The sequence below is a fragment of the Rattus norvegicus genome, chromosome X (genome assembly GCF_036323735.1).
Source record: "Rattus norvegicus strain BN/NHsdMcwi chromosome X, GRCr8, whole genome shotgun sequence".
In the NCBI taxonomy this organism is placed as follows: Eukaryota; Metazoa; Chordata; class Mammalia; order Rodentia; family Muridae; genus Rattus; species Rattus norvegicus.
The window spans coordinates 118090405-118112150 of NC_086039.1; the positions used below are offsets into that span (position 1 = coordinate 118090405).

The following is a 21746-nucleotide window of genomic DNA, read 5'->3' on the forward strand; positions in this document are numbered from 1 at the left end:
CACAGTTCTCGGGAGAGAGAGAGAGCCACACTCAAAGGATACTGCTTAACTGATGCTTGTCATGACTCACCATTGGCAAGTACATTCACTGCCCCTTCAAGGGGTAGTAGCCCATTCGCCATTTCTTGTTCAATTTCCTTAATGACTAAATGGCCAGACGTGTGGAGAGAGGACAGTGAGCCTCAGCCCGGACTTTACCCTCTGACCATAGACCACCAATTTCACAGCCTTAATGGCCTGGAACTCCTTTCAGTGTCCCCCAAATGGATTATAACACCCTACCCGAATGGGGGAAGTACCAGATAAGAAGAGACTGCAGGGACTTTGCACCATTCGGGCCTCCTTAGACTGACTCAGCACAATTTCAGGTGCCCAAAACCCTATGAAGACCAGAGATTCAAAAAAACCTGATGCTCATGTTGCAGAAAAGCTACAGAAACTCAAAGATCTTATAAAGGCTTCAGCCAATAAGACAACCCTAGACCCCAAAAGGCAACTGACAGAGATCAAGAAATGGAGAATTCCACTTCCTCTGAGGATTCCTGAGGGCATGAGTTACCCACTGACCAAGGATATGAGATCATCGAGTAACCCACTGACCAGGGATACCAGAACATCTGCTTTACAGCCTGCCACCAGAAAAAGAGTGGCTTCATCTTTTGTGCCCATATCTGGGAAGGTGAAGAAAAGCTGGGCTATATCTACTGGGTTTGACCAGTTGAGTGCCAGAGTGCCTGCAACATCTACAAAACACAGTACTGGAGATACCAGTGAAACGTTCAAAGTAGATCACACCTTGCCTGGGCCACGTTTTGCTGACTCAATTGCTGACCAATGTGGACAGGTAATTTCCCCACACATTCAAGGTTCCTTACACCCTTCCTTATCTAGCCACAGAGATCTGGGATCTTCCACTTCTCCCCAAGAAGTTCATGGACTGTCTCCATGCCCCCAAGAGATTGAAGAACTAACTAAATATTTCCAAGGGTCTATGACATTCCACATTTGCCCAGGTGTCCCAAAGTCTTCCCACTGATGCTGAAAGGAAAATCATACAATCTCCTCTTCCAGAAGGAGTTTCAAAAGTTTATCCTCTATCCTCCAGGTTTCCAATCTTTCCAATTCTCCTCCAAAGTGTGTTGGACAAGACCCCTCTGGTCAAGGGGACCTACAACAGGCCCATCAGACAAAGAGGGCTCCAAAAGTACTTCTCCCAAATGTAAACTCAGTGATTTCTCATTTTCCACAAATGGATTAAGTTCTGCCCCCTCTCCACAGGAGACTTTAACACCTTTGACAGCTGACAAAGCAGGTCTGAGAGCTAAGTCCACTCAGAGACAGACAAAAATGTCCCCAGACTCCCCCAAAGCACCATATGCAATCTGCTTCTAGTAACATGAGTTTAAACCTGATCCTGCTGACCAAGGGGATTTCAGAACTTCCCTATTAAACCAAGAGGGCTTTCAAAGTCCCCCACCATTAATATATGGGCTGAGATCATATCTTACAGCCCAAAGGGGAAAAATGCAATTGCAATTCCACAAGTGAGCCTCACGCCACTCATACCTGCCCAAGCAGAGACAGAACTTTCCACAGCTACACCAGCAGCTCAAGGACCTTTGCCATTTTCAGAAAGGGCTCTTGAGAGCTCCACATATATGCAAGATATGGTAGAAACTCCTGAGTTTACCCAAGGGAGTCTGTGCCTTCCACACATGCACAAAGTGATCTAGAACACTCGCCATCTTCCCCAGGGGTTCTGAGACCTTCCCAATCGGTCAAGTGGGCACTGGGATTGCCCACATCTACAGAAGATGATCAAAGATGTCTTCTCAACTCTATTGTCCCTCTGAAAAGGAGATTAAAATATTCTTCTGCAATGAAAAGTGACCCTGAAAATCCCCATTCTAGATCGAGACTTAAAGAGGATCCCTCTAAACAAAGAGTCTTCACAATGTCACCGTCTGACAGACTAGTTCAAATATCCCCTACCAGCCAAAAGGGCCCTCCTGATTTGTCACCAGGCCCAAAAGAGCCAAGGTTGTGCCAACACACTGCCATTGCGCCATGCAAGCCCCATATTTGTACAGTGCACTGAGATGATCAAACCTTCTCTACCTCTCCAGGGTACTCTAGGACATTCAGTATTGGTAAAGGAGGCTCTAAGAATTTCCAAATATACATCAGAGATGCTAGAATTTCCCTAAATTGTACAGGATTCTCTGAGTACTACCCTATGTCATAAAGGTACTGTGGGACACAATACACCTACAAAAGGAGTTCTAGCCACAGTCCCATCTTTAGAAATGACTCATGAATGTGACACAACTACAAAAGATGTTCTAGGACATATTTCATCCATACATGAGGTTCTGGATCCAATCATATGTGAATGAGGGGCATTGGGACATGATATGCACACATAAATGTCTGTAGCATCCTCAACATCTAAAGAAGGGGTTTCTTAGATGCCACCTGTGCACAAGAATCCATAGGACCTCCACAAACTTTACAGGAAGCTACAGGAAATTCCCTGCCTTCTCAAGAAGATCAGCAATCTTCCCCAACTACACAAGATGCTATACACTCTTCCACATATGTACAAAGGGTTGTTAGTCCATCTTTATACCCTCAAATGTCACCAGATCATCTGACAAATATCCCAAAAGCACTAGATTCTACCTTATCTTCTGAAGGGACCATGGAAACTGTTTTGCCCATCAAGATAGCTGGAAAACCTGACACTTCTATACAAAAGTAAGTATCCCTTCTCCAGCTGAAGAAAGTTTTCTTGGAACTTCAAAAAGTAAACAACGAAGTTCAGAAACTTCGCTACCTACACATGAGGCCCTCAGACCTCTCATATATGTCCTTGATGCTCTAGGAGAGGCCATATCTTCAGAGGTAGCTCTAATACCTTCCCCACATTCTGAAGTCACAGTCAAGACTTCTACACATATACAAGGTACATTAAAACCTTCCCCGTCTAAGAAAGATGCCTTAGGATTTATTATATCTGAACAGAGTGCTTTACAATTATCCGCATCTACCCAAGAGGGTTTCTTTCCCATGACCTCTGTTGAGGGAAAAATTCAACATTCTCCCTCTACCAAAGTGGATTATAGGCATTCAGTTTCTAGAAAAAACAAGAGTCGATGCTTCTGATGGAGACTTCAGAACTTTCTCATCTGAGGAAGACAATTTCAACCATTCAACTTCTGCAAAAAGGGGGCTTGTACCATCACCTGCTACCAAAGAAACATCAAAAGTTACAACTACTACTCAGGTGAGTCCCACACATACTTTGTCTGTACAAAAGGCCATGGAATGTTCCACAAATGACCAAGGGACTGTGGAAAGTTGCTAATCTACCCAAGGGCATGTCGGACATTCCATACCTTCCCAAGAGAATGAAAGGCCTTCTCTATCTACCCAAAAGGTTTTAGTATGTTCACTACCTGCCCCAGAGCTTCAGAAAATTTCTTCATCTCTCTCAAGGGCTCCAGAACATTTTCCCCATGCTCAAAGTGATTAGTCATTTTGCAAATTGGACTTCAGAGCTACAAGTCCTTCTCTATATATCCAAGGGTCTGAGGGAAATTTCACATCTCAAAAAATTGTCTAGAACTTGTGCCATTATTCCAAGCATACCTGAAAGCTTCCATGTCTTCTAAAGCATCTAAAAATTCTTCTTGCCTCCAGCATTCTTGCTGGAGAACATTTACCATCTTCCCCAGGACCATCAAATTCTAAGAAGGGGTATCTAGAAATTTTACTGGCTGTCCACAGGTACTTAGGATGTTCAGCAACTTTTCCAAGAGCTCTGCGTGCCCAGAGAACAATAGAACCTTTGCCATCTGACCAAGGTGTTCAGAAATCTTTTCCATCTTCAACAAGGTATTCGGAACAGTTGCCCTATATCCCAGGAGATCAGGAACCTTCCTCATTAGTACAAGGTGTTTTAGGACATATTCCCCATGCTCAGGAGCCTATGGAAACTTCTTCAAACTCACCTGGGGCTACAGTACTTTAATGACTTTTCAAAGTTCTCTGGATCTTTCCACAACTACCCAGAGTGCTGCTGTTCCTTCACAAACTACCTAAGGGGCTCTAGCAACTTTGGTGTCTCTCCCAAGAAAAGCAGGAACCTGCCAATCTGCAGAAGAGATGATAAGACCTTTGCCACCTGGACCAGAAGCTCTTGTAATTTCCCCTTCAGCATTTGTGTCTTCTGGACACTTACCAGTAGCTCCAGATAGTCTTGGCCTCTTCCATTATCTCAGGAGATTCCATCATATTTGCCGCATGTTCACGAAATTCTAGATCTATCTCAATATGGCTCAGCCATCCCCCAAAATGTAATGACACCTATGGAATAGCAACAGGGAAGTCCCTCATCCTCAGAAGGAAGTGTAGCATGTTTGTCCTCTGCCCAAAGGACTGTGGGACAGTTCTTATCTGCACAACAGACTCTATAACTTTCCACATCTACAAAGGGAACTCTAAGTCATTCTCTGTCTGGTACAGGTGATATGGCACCTTCCCTGCCTTCCCAGGGAACCAAAAGACCATTGCTATCCATAGAAGTGGATATGGGAACATACGTATATGCTCAGTGTTCTCCATGACATTTGACAAATGTCTCAGGTTTTCCAAGACATATGCTATCTGAGAAGGATACTGTGGGAATTTCCTTACCTGCTCAAGGAAGTGTCACATATTTGCCATCTTCTCATGTAGCTGACCAACTATCTCTGTTAGCCCATCGAGCTCCAGAACTGTCTACCTGAGAGCAAGGGACTATACAACCTCTGAATCCAGCTGAAAAGGCTTTGAGGAACCCTGCTTTTTCCCCAGGGCCTGTAAAACATGTTCAATGTACCCAAGATGCTTTAGAATATTTGTTACCTAGTGTAGATGCTCTTAAACCTGTGACTCGTCAGAGGGCTCAGAAATTTTTGGCATCTGCCCAATAGGCTCATGAAATTTTGCCATCTAACTCTAAGGCTGTAGAAAGTTGTTCTTGTACAGGGGGTCTGCAGTCCTCTCTGTCTGCTCCAAAGACTCTTGAACATATGCTATCTGCCAAAGAGCCTGAAGAACTTTCCTTGTTTACACCAGGGTCCATGGTCCTTTCAATATCTTCCCAAGAGGCCCCAGAATGCTTAGCACTTTCACTAGAGGATTGGAAACCTTGCCAATCCTCCAAGGAAAGGTTCAGAATTTTGACCCTTTCACAAACTGTTCTGGAATCTTCTCCAAAAATTTCAGGGACACCAGAAGCTTTGTCTTTAGCTTCAGGGCACACAGGACTTTCCTCATTACTAAATGAGACACAAGAGCATTCACAATAGACTGAAGGGGTTGTGAAATCTTCCTCTGTAATGAGAACTCAGGGAACTATGTCCTTTCCCCAAAAGTCTTTAGAAACTTCTTTATTTGGACAAGGGAGAATTGATTCAAGGAGCAGTAGAATGTTTGCTTTTTACCCCACAGGCTGTGGGAAATCCAAGGTCCACAAAAGGGAGAATAGAAAATGTATCATCTCCTGAAAGGCCAGCAAACCTCTTTTTGGTTTACAGGAGCTTTCAAGACATTCCCTATTTATCCAAGGTCCTCACCATCATTCAAAATCTGTCCCAGGGCCTCAAGGACCTTACAAATCTGACAGTGGCATTCAAAGACCTTTGTCATCTCCAGACATTGCAGGAAATTTAACAAGTACAGCAAGTGCTTTGCAACCTGGCCCAAATACCCTACAAACTGTAGATCATTTGCAAACTGCTGAAGAATCTTTTGAACTATCTGTTTCAGAACAGAGAGTGTTGAATACCTCACCATCTACCCAATGGACTCCACAACATTTGCTATCTATGCTAGGGGGTTGTGAAACTATCAAAATCAGAATACAGGAAGCTTGAACATTTGTCAAATTTGGGAAAAGACATAAACATTTCTCCATCTGACACAGAAGCCAAAGAAACATCTCCTTCTGTTCCACATTCATCTCTTGCTACGGAGGCTTTGGCATCTTTCTCTTCTTGCCAAGGATCTCAAGGATCTTTGCTATCCACCAAAGAAGGTGTAGAAGACTCACTCTCTGCACAAGATGCACAGAAACCTTATCCATCTACTACACGGGCCTTAGAACCTTTGGTAACTACCCAAGGGCCACTGCACATTTACACACCTTCTAAACAGAATCTGCATTCTTTGCAATCTGTGGTAGGGTATTTCACTTTACAAAGGACTCTTGAAATGCCATCACTGGAACAAGGGCCCCTAGAGCCTTTGATATCTGACCAAGGAGAAGGGGCAAATACCAATCAGTAAAAGACAATCTGTGACGGTCTATATCAGGACATGGGACTGTAGGACCATCACCATGTAAGACAGGGGCTTTAAGATCTACTCCACGTGCTCATAGGAAGATACGAATATTGCTATTTAATCAAGGGCTGAGAAATATTCTCTGTCTCCTAGAGGGGCTATGGGATTTCCCAAATCTGAAACTAGGACTCAGAAACTTATAATCTGAACAATGTTCTGTGAAAAAAATCAATTCTTTTCAGAAAGCTTATATAGATAGAGAATGTACCATATGCAACATACACCATCTGCTACAGAGGCCCTGAAATCTTCTTCATCTAAAAAACAATATTATCTTCCCCAAAGAATGTGAAAACTTCATCAACTGCACCACATGCTCAGAAACCTCTCCAAACTGCATCAGGGACACTAGCAACTATGTGATGTAAGAAAGGGTCTCTAGAACATTCTATGTCTGTCTAGAGGACTAGGTTCTTTGCCATTTACCGCAGGGTTTCTAGATCATTCTACATCTTTCCAAAAGAAGCTAGGACACTCGTCACATGTGGTAGAATCTCAAGATAACTTGCCAACTCTCCAAGGGACTACAGGCTCTTTGCCATCTCCCTCAGAGGCTACAGGACACTTACTATCTACTCAAGGATATTAGGAATCTTCTTTAGTAGTTTCAAGTAATCTAGTACATTTGCAATCTACAAAACTTAGCCTATCTGCTCAGGTAACTCTGGGCCCTTCAACATATACTCAACAGTCTCTCCAGCAGTCATCATCTTCCCAAAAGATTCTGGGAACATTTGAGTATGCCCAGTGTACACATAAACATTTGTCTTCTGTCTTGGGTTCTTTGGGAATGTCTTCAAAGACTACAGGAACATTCACACATGCCCCAAGGTCTCTTGACCATTTGTCACCAACACAAACAAGTCCAGTCCCTCCTACATCCTTGCAAAAAGCTGTGATAACATCCCGATATTTACATGCGACTCTTGAGCTGAGTCCATCAGGACAAATTTCTGTATTACCCTCACGATCTACTCATATGACTGAACAAGCATCCATGTGTGCAGAAGTCACTTTGTAACAGCCCGTAACTGCACAGGGAATTAAAGAACTTCTGCTTTCTAGTTCAGGGACTCTAAGTTATAAAGAAAGTGACAAGCAGGAACTAGGAATTTTTCCATCTGCCCAAGTGCCTCATGGAATTTCCTGACCTGCAGAAGGAATTTTAGGATCTTTGTCATCTGCACAAGGGGTGCTGGGTACTTCACTATCTGCCTAAAGGTCTCTGAAACTGTCCACATCCAAAGAAGAAAGTATAGCAAATCTGTCATCTGTTCCAAAGTTTTTGCAAAATTTAACTCCTTCCAAGAGGGCTCTAGATTTTTCGGCATGTGCTCAACATATTGTACAATATTCATCAAGTTCCCCACAGACAACTGGACCTTTCCTATCTAGCTAGGTAAATCAGGGAACTTTTTCGTCTTCGCCAGTTTATGCAGAAGACTGCCCATCTGCAGCAGGGGTTCAGGTACATCCACTATCTACTACAGCAGCTGTAGGACCTTTGCTAACTTCTCAAGGGCACAAGGAAAACTTAACTGCTGCAAAGGGACCTTTGCCTGTGGAAAGTTCTTTGTCAGCCATCCAAGGGAATCAAGAACATTCATTACATTCCATAGGGGAGTTGGGACAATATACACACACCCAGAGTACCTTGGGGCACTTGCCCAATGTGGTGGAAGATGTGGATTCTTCTAACTATGCTTCAGGGTCTATAGGATCTTGAACATCATCACATCCAGGTGAAAATCAGGGTCATTCTGCACCAAAAATGAGACTGCATCTTCATCTCCATCTGATCAAGGGACTGTGGTACCTTGCCTATCAGCAAAAGGGACTCTAAAAGGGACTAAATCTAAACAAATGACTGTAGGACCTTCCCCACTTCTGCAGGGCACTGGGGGGCATTCCTTACCTGCAAAAGTGACAGTTGGACAGTCCATATCTGCAACACTGTGGGAACTTTGCCCCAACTCTAGGACCTTTGAGGTCTATTCAAAATACTCAGGTGCCCCCAAAGTCTTTACATATGATCAAAGGCCTCTGGAAATTTCTTTATCTGCACAAGGAACTCTAGGAACTTCTTGATCTACCCAAGAGAATTTCGGACATTCCTATTCTGCCCAAGTGTCAACAACACTTTCCACATATAAACAGGCTACTGTACAAAGTGTTATCTGCTCAAAAACATTTGCAACCTTCAAGTTCTTGTCAGGCTCCATCTTCCCAAAATTCTGCGCAAAGATCCCCATCTTCCCCAAGGGATACTGCTCCTTCTTACCCTTGTCAGAAATCTCAAGAATCATTTTGCACTTCACCATCAGATGTAGGACATTGCCCCCCTGTACTAGGTGCTCAGGAGCATTTTATACCTACTCCGGTGGTTCTAGGAACTTTGTGATCTTCTCAAAAGCCCAAGGAACTGTCCAGGGCAGAAGAGCCAACTTTACCTTTGAAAAGTTCTTTCTCCAATCAAGTAAATCTAGAAACTTCAACATATTCCACAGGGATATTGGAACCATATAAAGAATCTCACAATCCCTTAAGTCATTTGCCACGAGGGAGGGATTATGCAGCATCTTCTCAATCTACTTCAATGACTCTAGAAACCTTGCTACCATAATCTCCAGAACCTGGTAGACATTCCTCTTCTACCCAAGGAGGTGCAGATACTTTTCACCTGGTCAAGGGTATCTAGAACCTTTGCAATCAGCCCAAGAACTTATAAAACTTTCCTTCTCAACCCAGACAATGATGTTTACATCAGGATCTGCTGAGGGGGCTCTATTGCATTCAGCACCTTCTCTAGAACCTTCAGAAATATATGGCTATTCTTTATCTATCCGAGGGACTTCAGGCATTTCAAAATATGCAGGTGTGCATCTTAACTTTTCTTCATTACTAAATGTGACTCCATCATCTCAATGTGAGCAGGTAACTATGGGGCCTTTCCTGGCAGAAGATGAGATTGTGCAATTGACTAAATCCAAAATAGCGACTCTAGGGTCTTCCCCATGCGTGCAGAGCATTGGGGTGGGGCATTCTTTATCTGCACAATTCACAGGAGGACATTCCAAGTCTGCAAATCAGACTAAGGGAACATTTTCACCAACTCCAGGGCATTTGGGCATTTGGAGTCTACACAAAGTATTCAAGTGCTCCCAGAGTCTTTGTCCTCAGATCAGAGGCTTGGGCAATTTCATATGCTAAAGGAAATCTAGGCTCTTATTCATCTTCCAAGAAGGCCTGCGTACATTCCTCTTCTACTCAAGGGTCTATAAAACTGTCCACACCTTAACAAGGGACTGTACAAACTGGATAATCTGCTCGAAAGTCTTTAAAACCTCCAACTTCTTGCCAGGCTCCTTCTTTCTGACATGACATAAATAGATCCCCATCTTCCCCTAGAGATACTGCTGCTTTCTTCCCTAACTAGAAATCTCAAGAATCCTTTTGACCTTCACCATCAGATGTAGGACATCTACTAGGTGCTCAAGATCATCTTATACCTCCTCTGGGAGTTCTAGGAGCTATATTGTCTTCTCCAAAGCCCAAAGAACTTTCCAGGGCAGAAGGGGGGATTTTATCTGTGCAAAGTTCTTTTTTCCTAAACAGAACCAATCTAGAAACTTCAGCCCATTTCACAGAGATATTGGGACAATACAAAGAATCACAGAGTACTTTAGGCCATTTGCCATGAGTGAGGGAGGATGTAGCATCTTCTCAGTCTGTTCCAGCAACTCTAGGAACTTTGCTACCATCCCCTACTGAACCTGGTAGACATTCAAGGTCCATACAAAAAGGTGCAGAAACTTTCCCATCAGACTGTGCAAATCAGATTGTGGGAACTTTTCCATCAACTCCAGGACCTTGGGTGTCTACCCAAAATTCTCAAGTGCTCCCAGATCTAGGCTCTTCTTTAAGTCCCAACGAGGCATTTGTACATTCCTGTTCTGCTCAAGGGTCTGCAAAACTGTCCACACCTAAACAAGGGACAGTACAAACTGTGTCATCTGCTCAAGTCTTTACAACCTCCAACTTCTACCCAGGCTTCTCCTTTCCAACATGATGTACAAAGATCCCCATCTTCCCCTAGGCACATTGCTCCTTTCTTCCTTGGCTAGAAACCTCAAGAATCCTTTTTACCTTCACCTCAGACACAGGACATTGCCCACCTGTACTAAGTGATCAGGAGCATTGTGTACCTTCTCCAGGGGTTCTAGGAGCTATGGTATCTTCTCCAAAGCCTAAGGAACTTTCCAGTAGCAAAGAAGAAATTTTACCTGTGCAAAGTTCTTCTATCTCCAACCAAACAAATCTAGAGATGTCAGCATATTACATAGGGATATTGGGGTAATACAAATAATCACAGAGTACTTTAGGCCATGTGCCATGAGGGAAGGAGGGTGTAACATCTTCTCAATAGACTTCAGTGACTCCACAAACTTTGCTACCATCACCACCAGAACTTAGTAGCCAATCTTCTTCTACCCAAGAAGGTGCAGAGAATTTCCCATCTGGTCAAGGGTATCTAGAACCATTGCAATTAGCCCAACATCCTCTAAAACTTTCCATCTCAGCCCAGGCAATGATGCATACATCAGGATATGCTGAGGCAACTCCATTGCATTCAGTACCTTCCCCAGCAACTTTTGAATCATATGCCTATTCTCCATCTATCTAAAGGACTTCAGTCATTTTCCCAAGTGCTGGTGTGCATCTGGATCTTTCTGCATCACTCCATGTGACCCCCATCATCTTCTCAATCTGAGTAAGGAACTGTGGGGCCTTGCCTGTCTGAAGAAGGGGCTGTGCAATTGACTAAATCCCATAAGGGAGTCTAGGGCCTTTCCCATCCATACAGGGCATGGGGGGACATTATTTATGTGTGCCATTCACAATAGGACATTCCATGGCTGCCAATTACACTGTTAAATTTGTCACCAACTCCAGGACCTTTGAGGTCTACACAAAATACTCAAGTGCTTTCAGAGTCTTTGTACTCAGATCAGAGGCCTCTGGGAATTTCATCTGTACAAGGAAATCTATGCTCTTCTTCATCTTCCCTTGAGGATTTCATACATGCTTATTCTGCCCAAGGGTCTGTAAAACTATCCACACCTAAACAAGGGACTATATAAACTCTGCCATCTGTTCCAAAGTCTTTAGAGCCACCAATTTTTGCCAGGCTCCATCTTCCCCTAGGGACACTGACCCTTTCTTCCTTGGTCAGAAATCTCAAGAATCCTTTTGGCCTTTACCCTCAGAAGTAGGACATTGTCCACCTGTACTGGGTGGGCAGGAGCATCTTGTACCTTCTCTGGGGGTTCTAGGAGCTATGTTATCTTCTGCAAAGCCTAAGACACTTTCCAGTGCAGAAGAGGTTGTTTATTTCTAGCTGTCAGAAATGCAAGCTTCCCATCTCTCATTTATGGACATGTACAGACAAATACAACCTTGAGAAGCATCAGAGTTCAGACAACCACTTACCCTGATGGAAGAGTGTGCTGACTATCTCTTGTACTCTTCCCAACAGCCTATAAAATATGTGGATACCAGAAGCTAGGAAGAATATTTGGAAGCAAATGATGCAGTGCTATACTGTTCTCCCACTACCCAAGGCAAGCTAGATTTTTCTCATCTGCACAGTTTGGTGACTGGATCTTGCTAATTGGTCAAACATGGCCAGGCACTTTCTTGCTAAACAAAGCAGTTCAGGATGACCCCAAAAGTTGCAGTTATGAATACAGGCTACTCAAACTGCGCCTATTTCCCAGGCATCTCATACCATCCCCTTTAGATGAAGGGTCATCAGCACTTTACTTGGGATTGGTGGCCTTCAGGCCTTTCTTCTCTGACAAATAATACCCTAAACCTTCCACTTCTGTCCAAGATCAGTTATAAGAATAACTGGAGTTTACTATTGAGATCTCAGAATTTTTATATTTTCCAAGGGAACCAAAATTAAAGAGTCCTTAGAGCATCCTCCACCTTCATAGGGGCCTCAAACATAACACTAATAGTGAGCTTCACATCATTTCCATTTAACCATGGCCACTAAGAAAATACAGGTGTGATCAAAGGGACTTCACTTAATCCTGCTAATCACTAACACGACTTGAAAGCTAGGTCAACTGTCCCTCCTACAATTTTTCATGCACACAACCATGCAGCTGATGATCAGCTTCAAGAAGACTTAGAGACTGACAATCATGACTGGTGAATAATGCTAATGCTTGGATTCCTGACAGGCCTACCATGGTGTAACTGAAGATGAGAGTCTGTGAAGCAGTCCTACCTCCCCTGCTCAAGGTAGGCTAGGACACTCCCTTATCCTTAAAGAATTTTAGGACTTTAAGCAGACTCTCTCTGCTTTAATCTTCTACTCCTAAACATCATTGCCTTAGATCACCAATTTATATCCATTATATATCAAATGCACCCTCTGTATAATAGAGTCCAATATCTATTTTATAAGACTGACAGGGCCTGAGATCATCTCAAGCTGCCCCATTCCCCAAACTCCACTTCTAGTCAAAAAGATCCTCAGTATTTATCCTCTCTGACCAAGAGGATTCTATACCATTCTATTTCTGATACAAGAAGGCACAAAAACTCCACTTACCTGTGTCTCAAATCCAATGTCTCATCTGAAATGGACATCAGAATGACTCCTTTTGTTCCAATGGTCCTCAGATTCACATGCTCTGTTCAAGAGGTCATCATTTCATAGCATGCCTTCAGTGCCTCTCCCTCTGCCTATGGGAACATTAGACACTTCACATATGCTCACAAATATTTCATCTTTCCCCACTGTCTAGTGGGCAACAACACTTTATTCTAATGCCCACATTGGCCTGAAATACCTCCTTTTGCTCAATGGGGACTCATGCCTGCACTCTATTGTAAGGTATCAATAGATGTTTTTCTATTGAATTTCTGTTCCTGCTATATCTCAACTGTCTAGGATTACTTCCAAACTTCTTCCTGATTCATGTATTTTGAGACATTTCTCCACTGAAGAAAGGGACCTTGGCCTTATCTTAGCTGACTAAACGCTTCACAGACCAAAGATAACTATCCAACCTGTTGGAATAATGGAACAATTGCTGCCTGGACTTTAACACAGCCCACAAAACATATGGGCATTCTAAATACTAAAAAGGAATAGGAAATTGATCAAGCAATACTGGAATTCCTCTGCTCTACAATTTTACATTTTCTCCAATGCAAAATGGTCTTTTTTATTATATTGAAAATAGCTAGAGATTTTACCCCTCTGACAAATAGGTATAGAATTTCACCTTTGCACAGTATCTCAGAAATCCCAGTGATGACCAGAGTGCTTCAACACCCTTATTCCCATAAAATCTGGCACATTACCTTTTTGATTAAGGACAGAGCAGTCCTTCTACCTTTGTGCAAGGCTGCCCAAGGACCCCCCACCATCTTACACAGGAAGATTTAGACATTCACAATAAGGAGTGCTCCAGACCTGATTGTTATTGTTGAGGAAATCCCAGATTCCCCGTCTTCACAGAGCATCTCCTATATACAACTTCTAATTTCAGTGGCCTAGGAAACACTCTTCTAACATAAGATATCTCACAGTACTCTGGACTTAGGTCCCCAACAAAAAAAGTATCAAGGCAAGCATGAATCAGACTACTGTCCTCATTGTGTTTCCTTAGACAGAGGTATCCTGTCCTACATGCAGAGGAATGTGGCATATATTTGAGGAAGACACTGAACCTGAGACTTCTGCATTACAGCCCCTTAGAAGACTTCTAAGGCTGCTGCCATGCCTACCACAGACATTCAGAAGATGTGTATTCTTGACTGTGATTTCCAGTTTGGAGTTGCAGAAGTTGTGAGTGGCTGGAATATTCTATAATTTTTAAGGTATCAATCAACCTTCATCTTCTGCTCAATAGTGCTCCAGACATAAGAGGAAGAGAGGCTAGGCATATTCCATACAATCCAGGGGAGATCCTACTTCAACCTTCTACTTTAGAGCATCATAGATCTATCTCCTGTCCCCAGAGGGGCAGCAACAATTCCTCTTCTGCACACAGGGAAATTGGATATGCCTCCACCTACCCAAAGAAATCTGAGTATCCTCTTTTACTGAATTGACTTTTAGACAATTCACTTTCCCTAATTATACCCCAAATATCCAAAGGATCCCAATCCTGTCTGATCTAATTGAAAGCCACAGACCTCCAATATCCAAAGGGCTCTCAGACCTTCTAAATATTCTCCTGTGAGAGTGGACTTACTAAGTCTATTTAAGTGGGCTCCAGTTCCTTCTATTGTGACCCAAGGAATTCCAATCTACTACGTCTGATTTTTCAGTGGGCCTCACATCTCATCCCCCTCCCCAAGCAGTCTTCAAATATGCCTTTCTGACCAAAGATGACCTCATATTGTCCTCCTCTGATACGGGACTCTTACAGACACAAACACACACGCACAGACCCACACTCACTCTCTCTCTCTCTCTCTCTCTCTCTCTCTCTCTCTCCCTCTTACACACACACACACACACACACACACACACACACACACACATACACACACACACATACACACACACACACAAATTTTAGGACATATAATATTTCAATCCACCTGATAGGCCCTCCAGACCATCCAGGTTTAAAGTAGCAGAGCCCAAGCTTAACAAGTACATCGAAGAACAGAAACTCACTGCCTCAAGGAATAAACCAAAATGATGAGTTCTCCACCATTCATAACTAGACCTAGCAGCTGAGGAGGTGAACCGGCATGGGATTGTCAGCCAGGTTTTATGATGAATGCTCAGACTGCTGCCTGACCGGGAAGCACATTCACTACAGTGGGAAGATGCTCTAGTCTCTGATGAGGTGGTAGCTGAAAAAGCAGTACCTAGAATGTACTCCACTGCATGAGGTAGGCTGGGACTTTGTTCTCATGTCAAGAAAAGAGTACGCAAATTTAAACATTACCCAAGCAAATATGCTGGTTACCTCTACAAAGGACTTTTAGATTTCCAATTTCTCTCCAAGAGGACCTCACATATTTCCCCTCAGACCCTGGGGATCTTGTATAATTTTCATGACTGTTGGGGTCTCATTTCTTTCCCCATTCCTCTCTCACCTCTGACCACTAGTCATACATCTCTGACTAGTGATGGGAATATTCTCGGTCTGAATATGAAGCCATCAACAGTGACCACATACTCTAATGGAATCTTAAAACTCTACTTCTGGCCAAGGACACTTCACACATGCCTTTCTCATTATGTGGGATCTCTAAACTAGCTTCTTTATTCAACAGGTCTCTGGTTTTACCTTCTGGCCACACAGGTCTCCCACTTTCCTCAAAGAGACATCCCATTTACACAATGTGGACAAAGAGGCTTTGGGCATTCTCCTGCTCATCAATATAACATTCCTCCCCTCAGGACTGAGGTCTCCAGAGCAAAGAGATGCTGGAATAGCAGTCATCCTCTTCAGGGCATTCATCATTAATGGAATGGTCCCAACCATCGTGACCAAACATGAATGGTTGAATACAAACCTGCCAGGCTGACAAAGCACTAGACACCCACCACGTTCTTGGAACCGTGTTCAGATTGCTGCACATCCTCCTGAAGATGCCACAGATGACATGGTTACTTTGATTGCTGTTGTTCTCTTCTTGGAGATGTTGTTTTCTTGTAAGTTTAGAAGACGACATCTTGTTATTTTGTTATTGTGGTGGTCATTTACTGGCATTAAAAACCAACAATTCACTGCAGAAATGTTTAACATTTTCTACTCTATTTGGAAATCACAACACATGCATATCTTTTCCCTTTGTTTCAAAGACATACCCCGATGGAATTTTATTTTGCAAATGTAATCATTTTAACCAATATTCACATGAATATATATTTTATATGCAAAACTATTTCCTGTTCTCTGTTGTTTTCCACTAGATGACAGTTTCATTTGAAGTCATTTGGAAGGTCATTTTTTACTGATGTGTCTTAAAAAGATGTATTTTAGAGCTGAGCATGTATGACTGAATATCTCCAGCACCATAAACAGCTTCTATAGCATTGAGGTCTAGCAGATTATAAGTATCAGTTAGTACACAGTAATAACTGAAGCAATGAACAAGTATGTGAACGAGTTTTTAGGGTGAAATCCCTAAAAATAGCCAGAAACTCAGGAAAGCCTAGTTATTAATTAAATCTATGCACATCATATGAATATTCTGTGTTTCGTTGGTGTGTTTGTAGATGACTTTTCAGTTTGAATGTTCAATCATTATGTCTCAATTGAGGATAGTAAACTATGTTCAGTGTGCGTGTGTGTGCCTGTGTGTGTGTTTGTGTGTGTGTGTGTGTGTGTGTGTGTAATAAAGGGCACCATGTCTTTAGTGTTTAGATTATCATCACATCTATTTGTCTGTCTACACATTATCTATGTATGTATGAGTTAATAAATGAATATATTTATTTACTTATGTATGCAACTATTTCTCTATCATCTCTCTATCCCTCTCTCTCCCGATCCCTCTCTTTACCTCGCATCTATGAATGTATGTAAACATGCAACTAGGTAGGTGTGGTAGTTTGAATGTAATTGGTTCCCATAGGGCCATAGGCAGTTTTAGGAGGTATAGCCTTATTGGAGTAGGTGTTTCCTTGTTGGAGGAAGGTGTCACTGGAGGAAGTGGGCTTTGAAGTCTCATACATGCTCAATCCATTCCCAGTATACATCTGTCTGTCTCTCTGTCTGTCTGTCTGGCTGTTTGTCCAAGACCAGCTCTGAAAGGGTGCTCAGTGATCCAAGGAGGGGATGTGGGATTGGTGGCATGTAAAGCAGGCACACACACATTTACAGACTTGTTGGAAGAAGCAACCTTCAAGAAGCTCTAACAATTTTACATATGTATATATATATATACATATACATTTGGTGGTTGGAGCAAAGCTTGAACCACTTTACATATATACTCACATTTAGTAGATGAAGCAATTTCCAAATTTATTTTTTCTCACATTGCTTAATTATTCTTGCAAAATCTTTCAAGTAGTATAAAAATTACAATGTTATTACATTCTATTTTCTTCTGGCAAATAATTATGAGACTTTGTAAGAAACAGCAGCTCCCCCAACATCCTCCCATGGTCAACTCTGTATAAATTATGGGGGAAAAAAAAACCTAAATTAGGGGTTGGGGATTTAGCTCAGTGGTAGAGCACTTGCCTAGAAACCGTAAGGCCCTGTGTTCAGTCCCCAGCTCTGAAAAAAAGAAAAAAAAAAAAAGAAAAGAAAAGAAAAAAAAGAAAAAAAAACCCAAATTATTTCCAAGAACCCCAAAAGAAGTTGTTATATTTGAAAAAGGTGTAAGCAAGAAAGGGAATATTTCAGACAGTTTCTCTAATGGTAGACTGCAATTTGCAGGATTTAAAAAAATTATTGGATATATTTTTAATTTACATTTGAAATGTTATTCCATTTCCCAGTTTCCATTGTATAGACACCCTGACAATCCGCTACCCCTTCTTCTATGAGAGTATTACCCCTCCCCATCCACCCATGCCTTCCCAACTCCCCGCCCTGACATTCCTGTACACTTAAGGGGGCGGGGTTCAGCCTTGGCAGGGCCAAGGGCTTCTCCTCCCACTGGTGCACAATAAAGGGATTCTCTGTTACATATGCAGCTGGAGCCATGGGTCTGTCCATGTGTACATTTTAGGTGGTGCTTTAGCCTCTGGGAGCTCCGGTTGGTTGGTATTGTTGTTCTGGTGTTGGAAACCCCTTCAGCTCCTACAATCCTTTCACTAACCCTTCCAATGGGAACTAGATTCTCAGTCAAAAAGTTGGCTGCTAGCATTTGACTTTGTATATGTCATACTCTGGCAGAGCCCCTCAGTAGACAGCTATATCAGACTCCTGTCAGCATACACTTCTTAGCATCAAAAATATTGTCCGGGTTGGGTGGCTGTATGTATATGGGCTGGATCCCCAGGTGGGGCAAGCTCTGAATGGCCATTCCTTCAGTCTCTGTTCCAAACTTTGTCTCCATATCTCCTTCTACTAATATTTTTGTCTCACATTTTATTAAGGACTGAAGCACCTTCACTTTGGTCATCCTTCTTCTTAACTTTCATTGGGCCTGTGGATTTTATCTTGGGTAAACTGAGCTTTTGGGCTAATAGCCACTTATGAGTGAGGGCATACCATGTGTCTTATTTTTTGAATGGGAGTCCTCACTTGGGATGATATATTCTAGTTCTATCCATTAGCCTATGAATTCCATGAAGTAATTTTTAATAGCTAAGTACTACTCCATTGTTTAGATATATGACATTTTCTATATACATTCCTCTCTTGAAGGACAACTGGGTTCTTTCCAGCTTCTGGCTGTTATAAATAAGGCTGCTATGGACATAGTGGAGCATATGTCCTTGTTATATCTTGGAACAGATTTTGGGTATATGCTCAGGAGTGGTATGACTGGGTCCTCAGGTAGTACTATGCACAATTTTCTGAGGAACTTTCAGATTGATTTCGAGAGTGATTGTGCCAGCTTGCAATCCCACCAAAAATGGAGGAGTGTTCCTCTTTCTTGACATACTCATCTGCAACTGTTACCTGAATTTTTGAACTTGGCCATTCTGACCGGTGTGATACAGAATCTTATGGTTGTTTTTGATTTGCATTTCCTTGATGATTAAGGATATTGAACATTTCTTTAGGTACTTCTCAGTCATTCGATATTCCTCAGTTGAGAATCATTTGTTTAGAACTATACCTCATTTTTTAATCTTTATTAACTTGAGTATTTCTTATTTACAATTTGATTGTTATTCCCCTTCCCAGTCTCCAGGACAACATACCCCTAACCCACTCCCTTCCCTTCTATATGGGCTTCCCCTCCCCATCCTCCCCCTTCCTGAGGTTCATGTGTTCTGTGCATCAAGGGTAATTCGAGCATTTGGGCTAATAGCCACTTATCAATTAATGCATACCATGTGTGTTTTTCTGTGATTGGGTTACCTCACACAGGATATTTTTTCAGTTACATCATTTGCGTACGAATTTCATAAAGTCATTGTTTTTGATAGCTGAGTAATATTCCATTGTGTAGATGTACCACATTCTCTGTATCCATTCCTCTATTGAAGGGCATCTGGGTTCTTTCCAGCTTATGGCTATTATAAATAAGGCTGCTATGAACATAGTGGAGCACGTGTCTTTTTTATATGTTGGGGCATCTTTTGGGTATATGCCCAAGAGAGGTATAGCTGGGTCCTCAGGTAGTTAAATGTCCAATTTTCTGAGGAACCTCCAGACTGATTTCCAGAATGGTTGTTGCAGGCTGCAATCCCACCAACAATGGAGGAGTGTTCCTCTATCTCCACATCCTCGCCAGCATTTGCTGTCACCTGAGTTTTTGATCTTAGCCATTCTCACTGGTGTGAGGTGAAATCTCAGGGTTGTTTTGATTTGCATTTCTCTTTTGACTAAAGATGTTGAACATTTCTTTAGGTGTTTCTCAGCCATTCAGCATTCCTCAGCTGTGAATTCTTTGTTTAGCTCTGAACCCCATTTTTAATAGGGTTATTTGTCTCCCTGCGGTCTAACTTCTTGAGTTCTTTGTATATTTTGGATATAAGCCCTCTATCTTTTGTAGGGTTGGTAAAGATCTTTCCTGAATCTGTTGGTTGCCATTTTGTCCTAACAACAGTGTCCTTTGCCTTACAGAAGCTTTGCAGTTTTATGAGATCCCATTTGTCGATTATTGATCTTAGAGCATAAGCCATTGATGTTTTGTTCAGGAAAATTTCTCCAGTGCCTATGTGTTCGAGATGCTACCCACTTTTTCTTCTATTAGTTTGAGTGTACCTGGTCTGATGTGGAGGTCCTTGATCCACATGGACTTAAGCTTTGTACAGGGTGATAAGCATGGATTGATATGCATTCTTGTACATACTGACCTTGAGTTGAACCAGGACCATTTGCTGAAAATGCTATTTTTTTCCATTGGATGGTTTTGGCTCCTTTGTCAAAAATCAAGTGCCCATAGGTGTGTGGGTTCATTTCTGGGTCTTCAATTCTACTCCACTTGTCTATCTGTCTGTCTCTGTACCAATACCATGCAGTTTTTATCACTATTGCTCTATAATACTGCTTGAGTTCAGGGATAGTGATTCCCCCAAAAGTCCTTTTATTGTTGAGGATAGTTTTAGCTATCCTAGGTTTTTTATTATTCCAGATGAATGTGCAAATTGTTCTAACTCTCTGAAGAATTGGATTGGTATTTTGATTGGGATTGCATTGAATCAGTAGATCAATTTTGCTAAAATGGCCATTTTTACTATATTAATACTGCCAATCCATGAGCATGGGAGATCTTTCCATCTTCTGAGGTGTTCTTCAATTTCTTTCTTCAGAGGCTTGAAGTTCTTATCATACAGATCTTTTACTTCCTCGGTTAAAGTCACACCGAGGTATTTTATATTATTTGGGACTATGATGAAGGGTGTCGTTTCCCTAATTTCTTTCTTGGCTTGTTTCTTTTTTGTGTAGAGGAAGGCTACTGATTTATTTGAGTTAATTTTATACCCAGCCACTTTGCTGAAGTTGTTTATCAGCTTTAGTAGTTCTCTGGTGGAACTTTTGGGATCACTTAAATATACTATCATATCATCTGCAAATAGTGATATTTTCACTTCTTCTTTTCCAATCTGTATCCCCTTGATCTCCTTTTGTTGTCTGATTGCTCTGGCTAGAACTTCAAGAACTATATTGAATAAGTAGGGAGAGAGTGGGCATCCTTGTCTAGTCCCTGATTTTGCTGGGATTGCATTAAGTTTCTCTCCATTTAGTTTAATGTTAGCTACTGGTTTGCTGTATATGGCTTTTACTATGTTTAGTTATGGGCTTGAAATCCTATTCTTTCCAGGAGTTTAATCATGAAGAGGTGTTGAATTTTGTCAAATGCTTTCTCAGCATCTAATGAAATGATCATTTGGTTTTGTTCTTTCAGTTTGTTTATATAATGGATTACTTGATGGTTTTCCATATATTAAACAATCCCTGCATGCCTGGGATGAAGCCGACTTGATCATGGTGGACGATTGTTTTGATGTGCTCTTGGATTCGGTTTCCCAGAATTTTATTGAGTATTTTTCCGTCGTTATTCATAAGGGAAATTGGTCTGAAGTTCTCTTTCTTTTTTGGGTCTTTGTGTGGTTTAGGTATAAGAGTAATTGTGGCTTCATAGAAGGAATTCGGTAACACTCCATCTGTTTCAATTTTGTGGAATAGTTTGGATAGCATTGCTATGAGGTCTTCTATGAAGTTGTGATAGAA

The 21746-nt window shown here is 41.9% G+C and overlaps 1 long non-coding RNA gene across 5 annotated transcripts in view; it reads right to left on the reverse strand.

Annotated features, from left to right (window-relative positions):
- Positions 1 to 21746, reverse strand: part of LOC134484126 (uncharacterized) — a 124258-nt gene that overhangs the window by 33220 nt on the left and 69292 nt on the right. For 2 of the 5 annotated variants that reach the window (XR_010061505.1, XR_010061501.1), the window contains exons 2-3: positions 15952 to 16087; positions 13016 to 13149 (exon numbers count right to left, since the gene is read on the reverse strand). This is a non-coding gene — a long non-coding RNA (uncharacterized LOC134484126). Of the gene's footprint in view, positions 1 to 4243; positions 4369 to 13015; positions 13150 to 15951; positions 16088 to 17381; positions 17808 to 21746 lie in introns of those variants that run through there. The other 3 variants (XR_010061504.1, XR_010061503.1, XR_010061502.1) reach the window with 3 other exon arrangements.